This window comes from Piliocolobus tephrosceles, chromosome 14 (assembly GCF_002776525.5).
Source record: "Piliocolobus tephrosceles isolate RC106 chromosome 14, ASM277652v3, whole genome shotgun sequence".
NCBI lineage: Eukaryota > Metazoa > Chordata > Mammalia > Primates > Cercopithecidae > Piliocolobus > Piliocolobus tephrosceles.
This window is the reverse complement of record NC_045447.1, coordinates 69752762-69773385: the sequence shown is the minus strand read 5'-3', so window position 1 is coordinate 69773385 and position 20624 is coordinate 69752762. Positions and strand designations below refer to the sequence as shown.

Below are 20624 nucleotides of genomic sequence, written 5' to 3'. Positions count from 1 at the left end.
CATTTTGCCCTCTGCCCCTGCTCCCACCCAAATCTCCCATCCTTCTCACATTGCAAAATACAATTATAACTTCCCAATTATCCCCCAAAATCTGAACTCCTTTCAACATTAACTGAAAAGTCCAAAGTCCAAAGTCTCATTTGAAACAAGGCAAGTCCCTTAAACCTATGAGCCTGTAAAATTGAAAAGAAATTATTTACTCCCAAGATACAATGAGGGTATAGGCATTGGGTGAGCCTATGCCTCACCAAATCAGCCAAAAGAAAGGAGGCAGAGGTAGTCATTAAATGTTAAAGCTCTGAAATAGCCTCCGCTGACTCCATGTCTCACATCCAGGGCACACTGTTACAAGGGTTGGACTCCCAAAGCCTTGGGCAGCTTTGCAAGGTTCAGCCTCAGTGGCTGCTCTCATAAGTTGTTGAGTGTTTGTGGCTTTTCCAGGCACAGGGTCCAAGCTACCAGTGAAACTACCATTCTCAGGTCTGGAGGGCAATTTCCCCCTTCTCACAGTTCCATTAGGTGGTACCTGAGTGGGGACTCTGAGTGGGGGTTCCAATCTCCCATAGTCTCCCTTGGCATTGCCCCAGCAGAAGTTCTCTGTGGGGGCTCTGCCCATGCAGCAGGCTTCTGCCTGGGTACCCAGGTTTTCCATACAACCTCTGAAATATATGCAGAGGGTACCAAGTCTCATTTACTCTTCCACTCTGTGTGCCCACAGGCTTAATGCTACATGGAAGTCACCAAGGTTTATGGCTTGCACTCTCTGAAGCAGTGGCCTGAGCTGTACTTGGGGTCCTCTGAGCCAAGGCTTGAGCTGGAGTGGCCTGGATGTGGGGAGCAGTGTGTTTAGATTGAGCAGGGCAGTGGGGCCTTGAGTCAGGCCCCTGAAACCATTCTTCCCTCATAGGTCTCAAGGCCTGTGATGGAGGGGCTGCCATGACAGTCTCCAAAATGCTTTCAAGGCCTGTTTCCCATTGTCTTGACTTTCAGCACTGGACTCCCTATTAGTTAGTAAGTTTCTCTAGCAAATGGTTGTTCCACAGCCTGCTTCAATTGCTCTCCTGAAAAGGCTTTTGCTTTCTCTGCCACATGGCCAGGCTGCACATTTTTCCAACTTTTATTCTCTGCTTACCTTTTAAACAGAAGTTTCAACTTTAAGTCATTCCCTTGTTCCCACATATGAGTACAGGTTGTTAGAAGTAGCTAGGCCACATCGTGAATGCTTTGATGCTTAGAAATTGGTTCTAGCAGATACCTGAAATCATTACTACGAGGTTCAAAGTTCCACAGATCTCTAGGGCGCGAACAAGTCCTTTGCTAAGGCCTAACACGTGACCTCTGATCCAGTCCTCAATAAGTTCCTCATTTTCATCTAAGACCATGTCATCCTTGACTCCATTATCCATATCACTACCAGCATTTTGGTCACAACCATTTGACCAGTCTCTAAGAAGTTCTGAACTTTCCCTTACCTTCCTGTGTTCTTCTGAGCCCTCCAAGTGCTTTCAACCTCAGTGTGTTACCCAGTTTCCAAGTCATTTCCACATAGTCAGGTATCTTTATAGCAATACCCCACCCCTCAGTACCAATTTTCTGCATTAGGCTATTCTTGCATTGCTATAGATAAATACCTGAGATAGGGTAATTTATAAAGGAAAGAGGTTTAATGGGCTCATCGTCCTGCAGGGTTCACAGGATGCAAAGTGCCAGCATCTGCTTCTGGGGAAACCTCAGGAAGCATTAACACATGGCAGAAGGTGAACGTGGAACAAGTACTTCACATGACTAAAATAGGAGTAAGAGAACTGGGGGCGATGAGGAAGTGCCACACACTTTTAGAAAGCCAGATCTCATGTGAACTCAGAGCAAGAGCTTACTTACTACGACCAAGGGTAAGGCCCAAGCCATTAATGAGGGCTCTGCCCCCAGGATCCAAACCCCTTCCACCCGGCCCCACCTCCAAGATTTGGGATTACATTTCAACATGACATGTGAGCAGAGACAAATATCAAAACTATATTACCATCTCATTTCTACTCCAACTTTTGGATAGTTAGGCTAAAACTAATTTCTCACTTTCTGAAACATGATGGGATGAGTGTTCTTTCTTATAAAATTTGCATGCATCTCTGATTCCAACCATAGGAAAATATTTTCTTAGAATTTGACTTTCTGGATTAAAAAGTAGGTTCATTTTACTTTGTTACTGGAAATATCTTCCATATTATTTTAAAGGACATATTCCTTGAAAACAACCCAAACATTACAGAAGCCAACCAAACCGAAATGAACATTATACATCCACTTACCAGGAAAAACCACTGTTGATATTTTGGCATATATATGCCCAAATATATAAGGCCCAAAGCTTGATAGCTACTGTGTAATAAAGAGGTTACATTTACGTTTATGTTTTGTCGTTGCATTTGTTTTCATTTTAGAATCAATTTTGGGATAACATATACATAAATAAGATACAGGTATTTAAAGTAGGAAGTTACACTAATTTTGAAAAATGCATGTATCTGTGCTATAATCACCACAATCAATACACAGAATATTTTGAACAGCGTAAAGGCTTTTCTTTTATCCATTCCTAGTCAGTCCCAGCTCTCATCTAGGGCCCCAGACAACCCACTCACCCACTTTCTATAACTATATATTAGATTTGTCTATTTTCCATTTTTAGATAAATGAATTCATAAAATTGCCAGCATGTACAGTTTTGCATCTGTTTTTATTTAGCAGAATGTTTTTGAGATTCTATTTTGATGAACATATTTGAAGTTTTCTACTTTATCACTGAGTGCTGTAGCCTTATATGAATGTGGCAGGCAGAATAATGTCACCCCAAATATGTTCATGTCTTAACTCCTAGAATCTGTGAAATGTTACCATACATGGCTATAGGCACTTTGCAGCTGGGATTAAATCAATGGCTTTGAGATGGGGAGATTTTTCTGAATTAACCAAGTGGACTCAGTATGATTTCTTGATGTGACAGTTAATTTAATGTATTAGTTTGTCTAGGTTATGATGTCTGGTTTTTCTTTTTTTTTTTTTTTTTTTAGTTAAACAATAGTATAGATGTTACTGTAAAAATGTTTTAGATATGTTGCTAACATTTTCAATCCATTCTCTTAAAGTAAAATAGATTATACTTCATAATGTGGGTGGACTTTATGCAATCAGTTGAAGGTTTTAAGAGCAAAGACTGAGGTTTCTTGAAGAAAAAGGAATTCTGCCTCAAGAAATTATGCCTGAGTTTTCAGCCTGTTGGCCAGTCCTGCATATTTCAGAATTGCCAACCTCTATAATCTTATAAGCCAATATCTTAAAATAAATATTTCTGTCAGTGTGTATGTATGTGTGCACATGAGTAAGTGTGTGTGTGTGTAACTTTTTTTGTAGAAACATTACTGACATACATAGATGTTTGGTCAAAGGGGCATGTGACCACAGAAGACTAGTCAGAGATATAACGTTGCTTGCTTTGAGGGTAGAGGAAAGCGTTCACAAGCTCAGGAACCTGAGCAGCCTCTAAGCTGGAAGAGGTGAGGAAACATACTCTCGCCTCCAGGAAGAAAAACTTGCTGACACCTTGCTTTTAGTCCCATGAGACCTATTTTGTACTTCTAACCTCAGAACCTTAAAATGATAAATTTATGATATTTCCATTGCTAAGTTTGTGGCTCATTATGCAACAATAATTTGTGAACAATACATTTATTTATCCATTCACTTCCTGATTGGCAAAGTAATTTTTTTCTAATTCCTTTGTGTAATGAATAAAGTTGATATAAACATTAATGTACAGTTGTTTGGATAAACATATTTTTCCTTCTAATGAGTGAATTCATAGAAATTCGAGTCACAATTTTCTGTGGTGAGTTTATAACTCTATAAGAAACTACAAAAGAATCACCAAAGTGGTTGTAGCATTTTAAAGTCCCAAGAAAATATGTAAGAGCTTTAACTGTTTCACGTTTTTGTCAACAATTTGTCCTATCAGACTTCTAAAATTTCAGGCATTCTAATAGGTGTAAAGTATCTCATTTTTTTTAACAGTTTTATTGAGATATAAATTACATACCCTAAAACACGCTTATTTCAAATTTAAAATGTTATTTTTTGTAAATTCACAAAAATATCACCAAAATCAATTTTAGAACATTTGCATCACTCCAGAAAGTCTGTACATATTAGCAGTCATTCCCAATTTTGCCCCAAATCTTCCTCACCATTACTACCCATCCATAGATTACCATCAATCTATTTTCTGTTTTTATAGATTTGCTTATTCTAGATGTTTCATATAAATCAAGTATATAATATATAGTACTATGGTTTGAATATGTCCCTCAAAAGTTAATGTGCTAGAAATATAAACCCCAATGAAGTTATATATCTAGAGATGTTTTTAAGAGCTAATTAAGGTTAAATGAAGTCATATGGATGGGGTCCTAATTCAATAGGCATGTGGCCTTATAAGAAAAAAAAGAAAGAGATTTCAGACATACTTGATCTGCTTTGGCCTATAATAAATACCCTCTGCCATGTTACAACATAGTAAGAAGACCCTCACCAGATGCAAACCCTCAACTTTGGACTTCTCAGCCTCCAGATTTGTAAAGCCTAAATTTCTTTTACCTGTAAATTACCCAATCTCAGGTATTCTGTTAAAGCAATAGAAAACTGACTTGTTTCTTTCACATACAATGTTTTTATTTTTTATTCATGCTATAACACATATTACTACTTTATTCTCTTCTACTGCTGAATATACTGTATTGCATGAATAGATCATGGTTTTGAATTTATTCATTAGTTGACAGACATTTGTATTGTTTCTAACATTTTATTATTATCAAAATTCTGCTGTAAATATTTATCAAGGAATTTTTGCATGGAAGCATGTTTTCAATACTCTTGGATACATGGTAGCAGTAGAAGTATATGGTAACTCTATGTTTGCCATTTTTAAGGAACTACCAAACTATTTTTGAAAAGTGGCCACATCATTTCACATTTCTACCAGCAATGAATGAGTGTTCCCGTTTCTCCATATCTTTGTCAATATTTGTTTTTACATGTATTTTTAAATTATATCTATCCCACTGGGTGTGAAGTAGTATTTCCATTTAGTATTAATATACATTTTCCTATTCTCTAATGATGTGAAGTTATCTCATTATGTGTTTATTTGCAATTTAGACAACCTCTTTGGGGAAATGTATACTTCAATCTTATGCCAATTTTTCAGTTGGGTTATTTGTATTATTATTGAATTGTAAAAGTTGTTCATTTATTCTGGCTACAAGTTCCTTTTCACATATACATTTTGCAAAAATTTTCTACTATTCACTAGGTTGTGTTTTCACTTTCTCAATTGTGTTCTTTGAAGCACAAAATTTTAAAATTATTTTGATGATTAATTTTATGTATCAACTGTACTGGGCCAGAGGATGCCCAGATATCTGGTTAGGGATTATTTCTGGATTTGTCTGTAATGGCATTTCCAAAATACACTAGCGTTTGAATTGGCAGACTGAATAAAGCAAATGGCCTTCTCCGATGTGAGTAAGCATCATTCAATCATTTGAGAGTCCGAATGCAGTAAAAGGACGTTGAATGTTCCATCTCTGCCTGACTACATGAGCTGGGACACTGATCTTCCCATGCCCTCAGTTCTCCTGATTCTCAAGACTTCAGACTTCAGACTCAAATGGAGATTTATACCAGCAGCTCTTCAGCTCTCAGCCCTCTACACTGTATCATCAGCTTCCCTGGGTTGCCAGCTTGCAGAGGGCATATTGTGGGAATTCTTGGACTCCATAATTTTATGAGCCAATATCTTATAATAAATCTCTTTAAACATACACACCCATTCACATATACACATGTACACACTAACACGCACACAGATTCTGTTTCTCTGTAGATCCCGGATCAATACAACTATGATAAAGTCAAATTTATCTTTCATTTGTGTAATTTGTGCTTTTCGCGAAATATCTAAAGTTATGAATATTTACTGCTACATATTTTTATGAGTTTTATAATTTTAGCTCTTACATATAGGTCTATGATACATTTTCAGTTAATTCTGATGTAAATAAGGATGGAGTCCAGCTTTATTCTTTTGTAGGTGGAGAACCAATTGTTCCAGCACAATTTGTCAAAAAGTTTATCTTACAAAATTGAATTTCTCTGGCATGCTCCAAAAATCAATTGACTTTAAATGTCATGGTTTATATCTAGACTCTCAATTTCTTTCAATATATATATGTGTTTGTCTATATGCCACTACCAAACTGTCTTGATTACTGTAGCTTTGTATTCAGTTTTGAAGTCAGAAATTATGGGTTATCCAACTTTGCTCTTTGTTTTAAAGGCTGTTTTGGCTACCCTTGTTTTTTAAATATTAACATGAATTTCAATATCACTTTGTCAATTCCTGAAAAAAAAGATGGAATTTGATAGATATTTTCTTGAATACATAGATTAATTTGAGAATAATTGCCACTTAAACGATATTAAGTTTCTGAAAAATAACACTGGAACATCTTTCCATGTGTTTAGGTCTTCTGTAATACCTTTCAACAATGTTTTGTTGTTTTCAGTATACAGATATTGGACTCCTTTGCTTAATTTACTTCTAAGTACTCTATTTCTTCATATTATTTTAAATAAAAATGATTTTCTATTTTCTTTTTTGGATTGTTTATTGCTAGTGTATAGAAATGCAAATGATATTCATATACTGATCTCATACCCTAAAAGCTCACTGAACTTATTTATTTAAAGTTCTGAGAGTTTTTTTTTTTTTTTTGGATTTCTTAAGATTTTCTAGATATAAAATCATTTCATCAGCACATAGAAATAGTTTTATTTCTTCCTTTCCAATATGGATGACTTTTATTTATTTTTCTTGCCTAATTGTCCTGGCTAGAACTTCTAATACAATGCTGAACAAAATGTGAGAGTGGACATCATTGTACTGTTTATGAACTTAAGGGGAATTTAGTCTTTTACCGTTAAGTATGATGTTAGCTTGGATTTTTTGTAGAAGCACTTTATTCGGTTGACCAAGTTCTCTTGTATTCCTAGTGGCTGAGTGTTTTTATAATGAGAGGGTGTTGGATTTTTTTCAAATACTTTTTCTGTATTTACTGATATGATTATGTGTTTTCCTCATTTGTTCTACTGATATGGTGACCTATATCATTTGATTTCAAATGTATGATAACCTTTTCATTCTTGGGATAAAATCTACTTAGTCATGGTATATAATGATCCTTTTTATATGATGCTATATATGGTTTCTAGTATTTTCTTAAAGACATTTGTGTCTAGAGTCACAAGATACATAGTTTTTCTTTCTTATGATGTATTTGTCTCGTGATGGCATGATGGTAACCCTAGCCTCATTAGATGAGTTGGTAAATATTTTTTTCCTCTTCTATTTCTTCCAAAATGTTGTAACTGATTGGTATTCATTCTTTTCTAAATGTTTGGTGGAATTCACCAGTGATGCCATAGGAACCTGACTTTTCTCCATGGAAAGTTTCTTATTAATTCAATCTCCTTACTCCTCTTAGGTCTAGTCAGATTTTTGGCATTTTCTTGACTCAGTTTTGGTAGTTTATGTTAGTCTAGGAATTTGTCCATTTTATCTAAGCTATCTAATTTGTTGAAGTATAACTGTTCATATTACTCCCTTAAAATCCTTTTTGTTTCTACAAAACTAGTAGAATGTCCTTTCATGCCTAACTTTAGTGATTTGAGTCTTTTCTCCTTTATATTAGCATGACTAAAGCATTATCAATTTTATCATTTCAGAGAACTAATTTGTGGTTTTGTTTATTTTCTCCATTTCTTTTTTTTCTCTCTCTCTCTCTGTCTCTCTTTCTCCATTGTTTTGCTGATCTCCATTTCACTTGGTCTACCCTATTTTTAAAGCTCTTTCTTTCTTCTTGCTCTGGTTTTAGTTTCACCTTCTTTCTCAAGTTTAAGGTAAAAGGTAAGGTTGCTCATTTGAGATCTTTATACTTTTGTAATGTAAGTGTTTAGTGTTTAATTCTCTAAATGTCCCTCTAAGTTCTGTTCTATTTGTATCTTATGGGTTTTGTATGTTCCATGTTCATTTTTATTCATCTCATAGTATTTTCTAATTTCCTTTTCTTCTTTTTTTGATCTATTGGTTATTTAGATGTGTGCTGAATTTCTCACTGTTCCTTCTGTTATTGATTTCTGATTTAATTCCACTGTGTTTGGAGAACAGATTTTTGTCTGACTTCAATCATTTAAAATATGTTGAGTCTTATTTTGTGAACTAGCATAAGGTCTCTTCCAGAAAATGCTCCAAGTGCTCTTGAGAAAAATGTGCACTGTCTTGCTTTTGAGTGCAGTTAGCTATATAGATCTCTCTTAATGTTGCTAAGTCTCCTATATCTTGTTGATCTTCTTTTTAGTTGTTTTATGCACTATTGAAAGTGGGGTATTAAAGGCTACAAACATGATTGTTGAATTGTCTATTTTTCCCTTCATTCTGGCAGTTTTACATCATGTATTTTGGGAGTCGTCTTTTTAGGTTCATGTATTTTTACAATTGTTACACATTTCTAGTAGATTGACCTTTCTATTATCCTAAAATCTCCTTCTTTACTTTCAGTAACACTTTGTTGTTGTTTTACTCTCCATTATGTGTTATTTTAGTATAGCTGCTCCAACTTTGAAATGGTTGCATTTGCATGAGTATTTTTTCCATCCTTTTGTTCTCAAAATATTTGTCTTCAAACCTAAAGTGTGTCTCCAGTACAGAAAATATAGTTGTACCTTGTGTTTTTAATCCAGTCTGTCAATTATTCTAGAACATAAAATGTTTATCTTATCAGGACGCATTTCAAATTTATATACTATATTAATTTCAGTGAGCATAGAAATGTTACTTCTATACAGATTGATTTCCTCCCCTTTTTGTGCTGTATTTGTTACATATATTCGATCTATGTTGCAAACCCAATGATACAATGCTAAATTATTGTATTTTGTAATTTTACGTCTTTCAAAGAAGCTGAGAGAAAAATAGCAGGTATATATTGCAGGTATTGTTATACTAACTTTTTTTACCCTCTTTGATTCTCTTCGTATATTCCTATGTATTTCAGTTAACCATTTTGTGTCATTTCCTTACTCGAATGAAGCTTTGTTCCCATCCACCTTCTTTGTGCTGTTATATAATTACATACACACTGTTTTAACAATTGCTTTTTAATCAGTTGAGAAGAAAGGAAAATAAACATGCAATTACAATGTCTTTGTAAATGACTTACTAATTACCTTTACCACTGTTTTTATTTTTTTCATGTGGATTCAAATTACTTTCTGGTATCACTTGTTTTTTTTCCTGAAAAAAAGTTCCTACGTTATGTCTTATAAAGCAGTTTTGCTAGAAACAAACTCTCCCTTTTTTTCCAACAATGCAGGGATGTCTTTATTTTGCCTTTATTTTTCTAAGTTAGATATTTTATTTTCACTTTATTGCAGATTCATATGAAGTTATAAGAAATTATACAGAGAGACTGTGTTTCCTTTACCCAGTTTTGTAATGGTAGTATCTTGCAAAACTAGTACGATATCAAAATTAGGTGTTGACATTGATACAGTCAAGACACAGAATTTTTTTTATCATGTTGTTCTTTTATAGCCACTCATCCCCACTTGCTCCTTAAGCCCTCACAGACACTAATCTGTTATTCACTTCTATTATTTTGTCATTTTAAGCATGTTTTGTAAATTAAACCACATAGTATGTAACCTTTTGAGAACAGCTTTGACACTGGCCTTTTCTTATCAGCAAAGTTCTTTGGCACTTATTTCAGGTTGTTGTCTATATCAATAGTCATTGCTTTTACTTTATACTTTCAATTATATTTCATGGTATGACTGGACCGCAGTTTGTTTAACCATTTGCAGTTGAAGGACACGTGGGTTGTTTCCAGTTTTTGCCTATTACAAATAAAGCTTCTATAAACATTTGCATACTCAGTTTTGTGTGAAGATGTCAGCATTGCTTTGGGATAAATGCTCTGAAGTCCAATTGCTGAATTATATGAGAGTTTTATATACACTTTATTCAGAAATTTTCAGAGTGGTGGTATCAATTTATAGTCTTACCAGTAAAGTATGAATGATCTAATTCTCTTAATTTCTCCTATCTTACCAGCATTTAGTGATCTCATTGCTTGTGCTTTGAATTCCATTGTTCACATATTTTGTGAGAATATTTCTTAGTATTAGGCTATTTAATATTTCATTATGTTGTAAGTGTCTTAATTTGTTAATTTTGTGTATTTACTGACACTTCAAAATTATATATTCAATTGTATGTATTAGACACAAACAATTTTCAGTTAAATTTTTTTCTTAATTGTAAAAATTGTGTGACATATTAATTCTTGCCCAAATTGTTTTTTAAAAAATTCAAATTTAATCAATTTAAACATTGCGATATCCTAGTTTCTTTTTGTTGGATTTGCATAATTTTTAAAAATTTATTTTATCACAATTTTTAAACTGTGTAATTATATAAGTGTCTCTTGTAGACAGAACTTCATTTAGGTTTCATTTTTGACCAAGAATGGATATGGTCATCTCTTAATAGGTTAAATTCTTTTACATTTATGCTTCTACTAAAACATTCACAATTTTATTTTGTTCTTTGTCTTATTTTTATTTATTTTTGCTGTCCTATTGTTGTATGTATTTTTGACTATGATTTTCATGTGTTTTCTCATCTACATATGAGTTGACTGGATTTATAGAATCCATTTTAAAATGTGTTTATAGTGTTAATGTGTTTGAATTCTTATTTTAATTTTTTTAAATTTATTTTTATTTATTTATTTTTTTGAGACAGAGTCTAGCTCTGTCACTAGGCTGGAGTGCAGTGGCCCGCTCTCGGGTCACTGACATCTCCGCCTCCCAGGTTCAAGTGATTCTCCTGCCTCAGCCTCCTGAGTAGCTGGGATTACAGGCGAGTGCCACCATGCCTGGCTAATTTTTGTATTTTCGGTAGAGTCAGGGTTTCACCATGTTGGCCAGAATGGTCTCGATCTCCTGACCTCCTGATCCGCCCACCTCGGCCTCCCAAAGTGCTGGGATTACAGGCATGAGCCACCACGCCTGACCTGAATTTTTATTTTTTAATGTATTGATCTAAAGTAGTAATGGCATTTAAGATTTACTTCTCTTAAATATAAATGCATTAGCATGCTTATCCAACCTTTTTCCCTCCTGAAACTTTCACCATTTCTAAACACCAATAATTACACTTATTTTTGTAATTGTTATTGATATACTCTTGAGTTTTTTAATTTAATAATTTTATTTCTTATGTTTACACCATAGTGTTTTAATTTAAATAAATTAACAATCACTTTTTTCCTAACCATTGTACCCATAGTAGTTTAAAGCTAATTCTGTGTTTGAATTAATTTAATTTGAAGTAATTTAGCCATCATAATTATCTTTTTTAACAACTTTCCACATATTTGTTTTATTTGTTTCCTTATTGTGATTCATTTTTATTGAAGCTACAATCACAGTAAATTCAACAAAAGATAGTTACATACTTGAGAAGATACATCTTTTACATTTACACTGGCATGGTTACTTCATTAAAGAATTCTCGGGTCAAATAATTTTTTCTCCAAGTTTTGTATAAATTGTGTTTTGCTTTTTAGTAGCTATAAAGGCCAAGATAAAATTGAAGGAAAAGGGATTATTTGTTTACTCTCTTAGTGATGTGCTTTTATCCATCTGGAGTTCAGAAACTGATAATTAACACGAAAAATATCATAAAAATTAATTTTTGCCAACAATGGAATAAAAATTTCCTATTCTCAAAATTTAAAGAAAGACTGATTTTTTTTCCATAACAACCTAGCCATCATCCAGTAAACACTGAAATTGACTTTAAACTTTCCCAATTAATCCGTGACAGCTTCACATTAGTGCCCGAAGCATTTCAAAATCAGCCAATTAGTGACTTTTCCATGCTTCTGAAAGTTATTCAATCATCAGTAGCCTCTGTCTAGTGACCACATGCCTATGCCTGAAAATCAGGCAACCCCTAAACACTCAATAATCTGTGAACATGAAGCTTTCCCAAAATCTATGCAAAATCACATCCTTGTTTGGAGACCTGGGTTTGGAGATCACATCAAGCTCTTGTTTAACAAGAAATAACTACGTCTTTTTTATTTTAATTTTTGGTGGTGGTGGGCCACTCTGATGCATGTTTCCAGATCTAGATTTTTCATTCATATACATTAGACTACATGAAGCTGAAGAAAGAAGAAAGGCATGAGAGGGGAACCTGCAATGGGAGAGGAACATATGGATCAAAGCAAAATCTTCAAAGTGAGTTATTTAGTCTATTTATGCTGCTAAAACAGAATATCTAAGACTGAATAATTTTATAAAGAACAGAAATCTGTTTCTCACAGCTCCAAGGCTGAGAAGTCCAAGACCAAGATGCCCCAACTTTGGGTGTCTAATGAGAGCCTTCTTCTTGTATCCTCACATGGCAGAAAGGCAAGCTAGCCAAATGCTCTGGGAAGCCTCTCATAAGGGCCTTAACATCACTGAAAAAGAGGAGCCTTCACAGTCTAATCACCATTTAAAGGCCTCACCTCTTAACACAATCTTGTTGACTACACTTAATTTATTTTTTCTCAACAGAAATCATTTTATTTTTTCTTTTCTCCAGTTTTATTTTATGTTCATGGGGTACATATGCAGGTTTACCGTTTGAGTAAATTGCATGTTCTGGGATTTGATGTACAAATGATTTCATCACACAGATAGTGAGCATAGCACCTGACAGGTAGTTTTTCAACCTTCACCTTCCTCCTAACCTCTCCCCTCAAGTAGGCCCCCGTGTCTACTGTCTCTTTTTGTCCATGTGTACTTAACATTTAGCTCTCACTTGTAAGCAAGAGCATGCAGGATTTGGTTTTCTGTTCCCGCATTAATTCACTTAGGGTAATGGCCTCCAGCTGCATCTATGTTGTTGCAAATGGCATGATTACAGTTTTTTGTTGTTGTTGTTGTTTTACGGCTGCATAGTATGCCATGGTATATATGTACCACATTTTATTTATTCAGTCCACCATTGACTGGCATTTGGGTTAATTCCATGTCTTTGCTATTGTACTTTGATGAACATACAGGTACATGTGTCTTTTTGGTAGAAAAATTTCTATTCCTTTGGTTATATAACCAGTAACGGGATTGTTGGGTTGAATGGTAGTTCTATTTTAAGTTCTTTGAGAAATCTCCAAACTGCTTTCCATGGTGGCTGAACTAATTTACATTCCCACCAGCAGTGTATAAGCATTCCTTTTTCTCTGCAATGTCACCAACATCTGTTATTTTTTTACTTTTCAGTAATAGCTATTATGACTGGTATGAGATGATATCTCATACCAGTTTTGATTTGCATTATTCTAGTGATGTTATGTTGAGCATTTTTTCATATACTTGACGGCTGCAAGTACGTCTTCTTTTGAGAAGTATGTGTTGATGTCTTTTGCCGATTTTTTAATGGTTTGAATTTTGTTTTGTTGGTTTTCTTTGTTGTTGTTTATATTTTGTTTGTTTTGCTTGTTGATTTGTTTAAATCCCTTATAGATTCTGGATATTAAATGTTTGTCAGATTCATAGTTGCAAATATTTTCTTCCATTACGTAGGTTGTCTGTTTAATCTGTTGAAATTTTCTTTTGCTGTTTAAAAGTTCTTTAGTTAGGTCCCACTTGTCTATTTCTGTTTCCATTGCAATTGCTTTTGGAGATTTTATCATGAAATATTTGCCAAAGCCTATGTCCAGAATGGTATTTCCAAGGTATTCTTTCAGAGTTTCTATAGTGATAGGTCCTATGTTTAAGTCTTTAATTCATTTTGAGTTGATTTTTGAATATGGTATAAAAAAAGGATCCAGTTTCAATTCTCTGCATATGGCTAGCCAGTTATCCCAGAACCATTTATTGAACAGAGAGTTCTTCCCCATTGTTTGCTATTGTCAACTTTGTCGAAGATCAGATGTTTTAGGTGTGAAAATTTATTTCTGGGTTGTCTAACCTGTTCCACTGGTCAATTACACCTGATTTTTGAAGTGGACACTTTCAAACCATAGTAGTGAGTATGGAATTAAACACATTCAATTTAGTCAGACAAAAAACAGAATAGAAGGGACAAAAAGCACAAAATACTGAGCTCTTCTGGAGTACTGGTACCCCTGGTGACCACTGCCTAAGAACAACTTACTAGCTAGAAAGTTCAAGGCCCTTAAAAGCCTCTAGAAAAGAAAAGGAGAGAGGAGTTGAAGTGTGAGAATTAAAGTGTGAAAATAATGCCTTCACTTGTGATAAAATGAAAAACAGGTGGGAATTTTTCTATGAGCTTAGGTAATGGTGGACGCATTACTTCTTACATATTGCAAAGTGAATATAAATTAAATAGTACGCCTTTGAATTTCAAGAAGCCTATAAAAGTTAGACTATTTTATAATAGTTTTCCTGGTACATTAGGCAAGCCACACCTAAGTGAGTGGGCATAAGAATATCATTGAAGACAAGGTATGTTTCATCTGCCAGCCCTGAAGGGAAATTGTTAAATCTCAGAAGAAATAAATAATATGGTATATTGGAGCTAGATTCAGAATTATTTTAAACTTTTCTCTAAGGTCTGGGAGGATTTTGGCTCTGAAGCTCCGAGGCCAAGAAAAGGTTAAAGTAAATCTGATAGACAGAGTAGCTATACCATATTTATGCATATAGGACAGCACTTGCAAAATGCTCGCACATTAAAGGAGAACTTTGAAGTCTTTACTAACCAGTTATGATCATAAACAGGACTGATCTGCCTGACATAGGGAGATGAAAATCCTCTACCCAAGGTTGAGATAATGTGTGATTAGGGGAGCTGAGCAGAGATGGTTGTCTCCAGCAGACAAGACAGTTTCCTGGGTCGTTATCAATAGATGCAGCTTCATGATAGCTGGTCAAGAACACCAGAAGAAAATGATTAAAATAATGTATTCTGGGACATTTTTCAGATAGTACTAGTGTATCACCCAACAATAACCAAAGAGAAGTACTTTAAAATGATATCAAAGAATTATAATAGTTTCTAAAAAGCCATGTAGAGTGTTTTATCAATTTAGTATTTATATCTTACTTCCAAATTAAACCTTTGATTTTTTTCCTTCAGGTGTCTTTACTTTTCTTTCTTTCTTTTTTTTTTGTATTGTTTGGCTTTTTTTTCTAGTTTTGAGAGACTTTATTAAGATTGTTTTGATTTTCCTTTTAAAAATTACATCTATTTCATACTCTGTAGTATACAAAAAGATGTTCACCAACTGCACTGTAATTTTAAATTTGACATTTATGTTTTCATCTTCATGTCCTCTTCATTCTTGTCTGCTCTATTTTGATATAATCAATTTCCTCTTGAATCATGGGAGTGAATAAGAAATTTTCTAAAATGATCTCCTGTTACTAATATGGTAAAAGGGTACTTATTCCGATTCACTGAACATGGGTCACCAACTGTGGCCTATGAAACAAATCTGGCTCATTACCTATGTTTGTAAATAAAATTTAATAGAACACAGCCACATTTATTCATTTACATATTGTTTATAGTTTTCTCCATGCTGCAAAGAGAGAGTTGAATAATTACAACAAAAACTTTCTAGTAAAAACAACCTAAACTGTTATCTTATCTTTTAAAGAAAACGTTGGCCAAACGCTGCCTTAGAGGTTTTTTTTTGTTTAGTTTTGTTTCATTTTGTTTTTTGCTTTTTGAAATACAGTATCTTTTATATGGCTAATAATATGTCTCTATTATTTGCCATTACAGAGGGACTGGACCTATACTGGACGTAGAGGTGGCTTCTTCTAGATATTATCAAATCCTTCTCTGAATCTGTGAAACTGAGATAATGTTAAAATAATTTAGACTTATTTTATTATTTTTCATATCACATATGAAGTCATGGGTGAGTATGGAAACAAGGATGGAATTGGAGATAGAAATAAACATTGAAGGGTTCTTTAGCTTTACACCCAAAGCCTACTTTTCTCATTTACTTTAGCCGAGGATTTATGTAAGGATATATTAATAATCTTCACTAACCTATTTTTAGTAGCCAGCCATACAGTATTCCTGTTCTGTCCTAACTTGACCAAATCCAAGCAGAGATTAAAGGAAAGTTTTGGTTCTCACAGTGAATGTAGAAACTAATGTTTTTCTGATTAATGAGTGACTAACTTCCAACCGTCCTCTGACATATCTGAATTAAAATTATTCTTTTACCTACTTTACCAGGAATATTTCCTTCATACTCAGTTATTCAGAAGATAGATTGGCAAGTGAATGTTGCCATTTTCTAGTTTCTAGTGCTGTCTTTATTATTTTTCAATTTAATTAAAAATTATGTTGATAATTTCAATGACAATATTGAAATAAACAGGAAGCAAATATACCTTTAGGTTATTATCTTGTCAGAAGTCATAAGAATAGAAGAGAGAAAGAGGAAGAGAGAGGGAGGGAGAGGAAATTTACTTTAATAAATAATTTAAAATGAATGAAGAAATAAGATCAGCAATAACAAATAAGCAACTCTAAACTAAAACTGAGATCCAGAGACCTCTGATATCATCAAAGTCATATAATAGGCATTGCCAGATAGAGTTCCGCTTGGTCATGCAGGGTGAAAATAGAACACATAGGAAGTAGCACCCTCTCTGTGTTCATTTTTATGTTTCTTATGCTTCATGTCAAAGCTCATTTGACTCCAAAAAAAGAAAAAAGAAAAATCCCAAAGAGAAACATTTTATCCACAAGGAACACCAAGAAAACTGCAGCTTATCAAAGAAGTGACAAATCCCTTTTGTCCTCTAAAGAGTGTCTTCAACAAAACAAATAAAGCAAACAGTCAAAGCCAAGCTTGACCCAAGTTATAATGACTACCTGGAGAGCTGTTTTGTTTTGCATATCCCAATTCAATTTCACATTATTCCAAGGCACATAACAGATTTGGACACAATCATGAAACATTCACACCTGAAAAATAATCTCTGTAGAACTTGTTTTCAGTGATTTTCAGGTCAGAGACCCCTTTGAAAATCTGCAAAACTATGGAGGTTTATTCCAGAAAAACAAAACAAAACAAACAAACAAACAAAAAAACTTAATATTTTAGAGATTTCAGGTATCTGTTTAGGTAGTTTTTTATAGCAAATGTCACAGGCGTTTGAATGACAGTAACTCCATTTTGAATAGGGGCTGGATAAAACAAAGTTGAGATCTGCTGGGTTGCATTCCCAAGAAGTTAGACATTCTTAGCCACAGTATGAGATAGAAGGTTGGCACAAGATTCAGATCACAAAGACCGTGCTGATAAAACAGGATGCGGTAAAGAAGCCAGCCAAAATCAAGATGGTGAAGAAAGTAACCTCTTGTTGTCCTCACTGTTCGTTATATGCTAACTATAATGCATTATCATGATAAAAGACACTCCCCTCAGCGCTATTACAGTTTTGGCAAGGTCAGGATATTACCTTGTATGGGCTAAATAGGGAAGAAGCTCTCAGTTCCATGGACTCCCCACCCCTTTCCTGGAAAACTCATGAATAATCCACCACTTGTTTAGCATATGACTAACAAGTAACCATAAAATCAGCCAACCAGCAATCCTCAGGGCTGTTCTGCCTATAAGTAGCCATTCTTTTGTTTCTTTATTTCTCTCATAAACTTAATTTCACTTTACTCTGTGGACTCCCCTACCCCCCACCCCCCCCCTCCCGCAAATTCTTTCTCGCACAAGATCCTAGAACCCTCTCTTAGGGTCTGGCTCAGGACCCCTTTCTGGTAACACAAACAGTAAAGAAATTTGTTATTCTCTATGTTCTCATAGCAGTGTTTTCTGTGTTTTTTTAAATGGGTAAACAAAACACAAAGATTTTTCACTGAGATTAGAGATTATTTAACAATGATACCTAGGTTATATTTGTAGTCGTTGTTTTGTAAATCTAGGCCATCTTATAGTCTCCCCAGAGATTGCTTCAGCAAGCATTCTACTCACTTGGTTCATGTTTACTGTATTTAAATTCTGCCTGTACCATAAAATATAAAAGAAAAGAGAGTATTAAAAATTAGCTCTAAATTAATTCCCACACTCCAGTTCAACATTCCTCATCCTAATAACATGAGATGTTTTAAAGACTTCAAATTGAGAGAATAGTTTGCATTTTAGATTTGATTCATGAGGAAATGAGCTTCTATCATCAGTTTGAGTCCAATCAGCCTGAGCCTTCTTCCTCCCGAGGACTGGGACTGAATTACATGACTTCAAGTTGTAGAAGAACATCACATGGATCTCCTTTAAGGCTATCACAAGAATTCACAGACCTAAACCAAATATATTATTTTCTTTAATTGAATTTTTCATTTCTACCAAACACTTGGTTCATCTTCACTGTTATTACCATATTACAGTCTATGATTATCTCAAACCTGCCGAGTAGCTTGCGGATTAAGCTGAAACACGTCAACATGAATGTTAAAGCCTTTTAAAACTTTTTAACGTCTTAATTTTCAGGTTCCTATTTTCCGGCTAAAACACAAGTAAGAGACATAGGGTTGTCCCATGTCCTAATCTACTAGGAAAGTGAAAATACCAGTGATGTTAATTCAATCATGGTGCTGGTATACTCATCTCAGTACAAGACTCTATATAACTTGTATGAGGTATATTAACCTTGCTCTTGCAGAAAGAGGTGCCACTTTCTTTTCTTTTTCTTTTTTTTTTTTTTTTTTTTTTTTTTGGAGATGGAGTCTCGCTCTGCCCCCAGGCTGAAGGATATACCACTTTCATGTAGAACAGGGGTCGTCCCCAAACCCTGGGTCACAGACTGGTATCACAGGAACCGGATTCACAGCAGCAAGTGAGTGGCTGGTAAGGGAACATTACTGCCTGAGCTCCCCCCCTGTCAGATCAGCCAGGGCATTAGATTCTCATAGGAGCATAAACCCTATTATGAACTGGGCATGCGAGGGATCTAGGTTGTGTGCTCCTTATGAGAATCTAATAATACCTGATGAGCTGGGGTGAAACAGTTTAATCCCAAAACTATCCCCCTCCACATCCCCTCCATGGAAAAATTGTCTTCCATGGAAGGGTCCTTGATGCCAAAAATGTTGGGGACCATTGATGTAGAATCTAAAGGTAGGAGATGCGGAGAAAATTCCCTACTTTAGCTATAGGTCTTATATCAATTATGATGTTAACTCTCTGAGAGTGGCCTAAAACTGAAATCAGTCAGATGAAATTCTACAACTGAACAACAGGTAGCAAATATTTAGCTATTATTTTTTATATTAACAATTGGTCTGGTTCACTAAAATCCACCTAATTTTTTTCTTACACTAAACACAAAGAAAGGGGTGTACAATATTTATTCATAAAAAGTCCATGTCTGTATTCCCATCAAAACAAGGGAGATTATTATATAAATAATATTCATTTATTTACATATTTATTACATAAAAGTGACATGTAAAATGGCTTTGGCAAAGCATAAATAAACATATAAACAAATAAAAGTAAAATGTAAAGATTTTGGCTTTCAACATATGAGAGAAATTTTAGACTTCTATGACCAGGTATAGGAGCACAAACATCGTCATGATGTCTCAGCCTTTCTACTTCCATCTTTGGCCAATGGGTCTTCTCTATTTTCAGGCGAGTTTTTCTTTGTTGGGACAATATGTCCCCTACTAGTTCCAGGCTAAATTCAATCTCTCCAGAAATAGCCCATAGGAAAAGCAAAACTATAATCTCAGAGGATGCAAACACACACACACACACTCACACTCCCTGCACACAAAAATCAACAACCTGGAATTGAGTTTCATTGGCCAGATTTAGTCACATGCTTACCTTTGGAGTTACAGAAAAAGAAGAAAGTCCAATACGATAGTATACACTGAAAATGCTAACTGTTAATTACCCAAGGAAAATTAAGGTCATGTTAATAAAATAAAATTATGAATACCTATTGTTGATTCCAAATAGATGCAGAGAAAATAATAGATATCCACAATTGTTTTACTCCTCCCAGGTGTTTACTGCTCCTACATTGTTCACTTCTTAAACTAAAAGCTTCGACATATGAATTAAACTAAGCTCCTTAAATGTGCGATGTAAGCATTTAATTTTCATTACCTGAAATGCATTCTCCTTCCCTTTTTCTTGGGCTAAATCTTAATTCTCTTTTCTGTATTAGTTTAGAAATATTTTTCTTGATCCCACTTACATTGTGTACTTAACCTCATTTTCTGTCTCCCACACTTCCACAATGGTTATTCAATTTTTACACTCACAGTAGTAATGAATGACCCTTCCTATTGTTCCACATCCTCTCCAGCGTTTGGTGTTTTCTGTGTTCTGGATTTTGGCCATTCTAGTCTTTTATCACTAGACTATAAGCTGTATAAAGGAAGAGATGTGGCCTTCCTTAACCACTGGTATCTCTAATCTCAGCTGAGTGCC

At 34.5% G+C, this 20624-nt stretch overlaps 1 pseudogene; it reads left to right on the top strand.

Annotated features, from left to right (window-relative positions):
- Positions 1-18701, top strand: part of LOC111543242 — a 34667-nt pseudogene extending 15966 nt beyond the window's left edge.
- The last annotated feature ends 1923 nt before the right edge of the window (positions 18702-20624 follow it).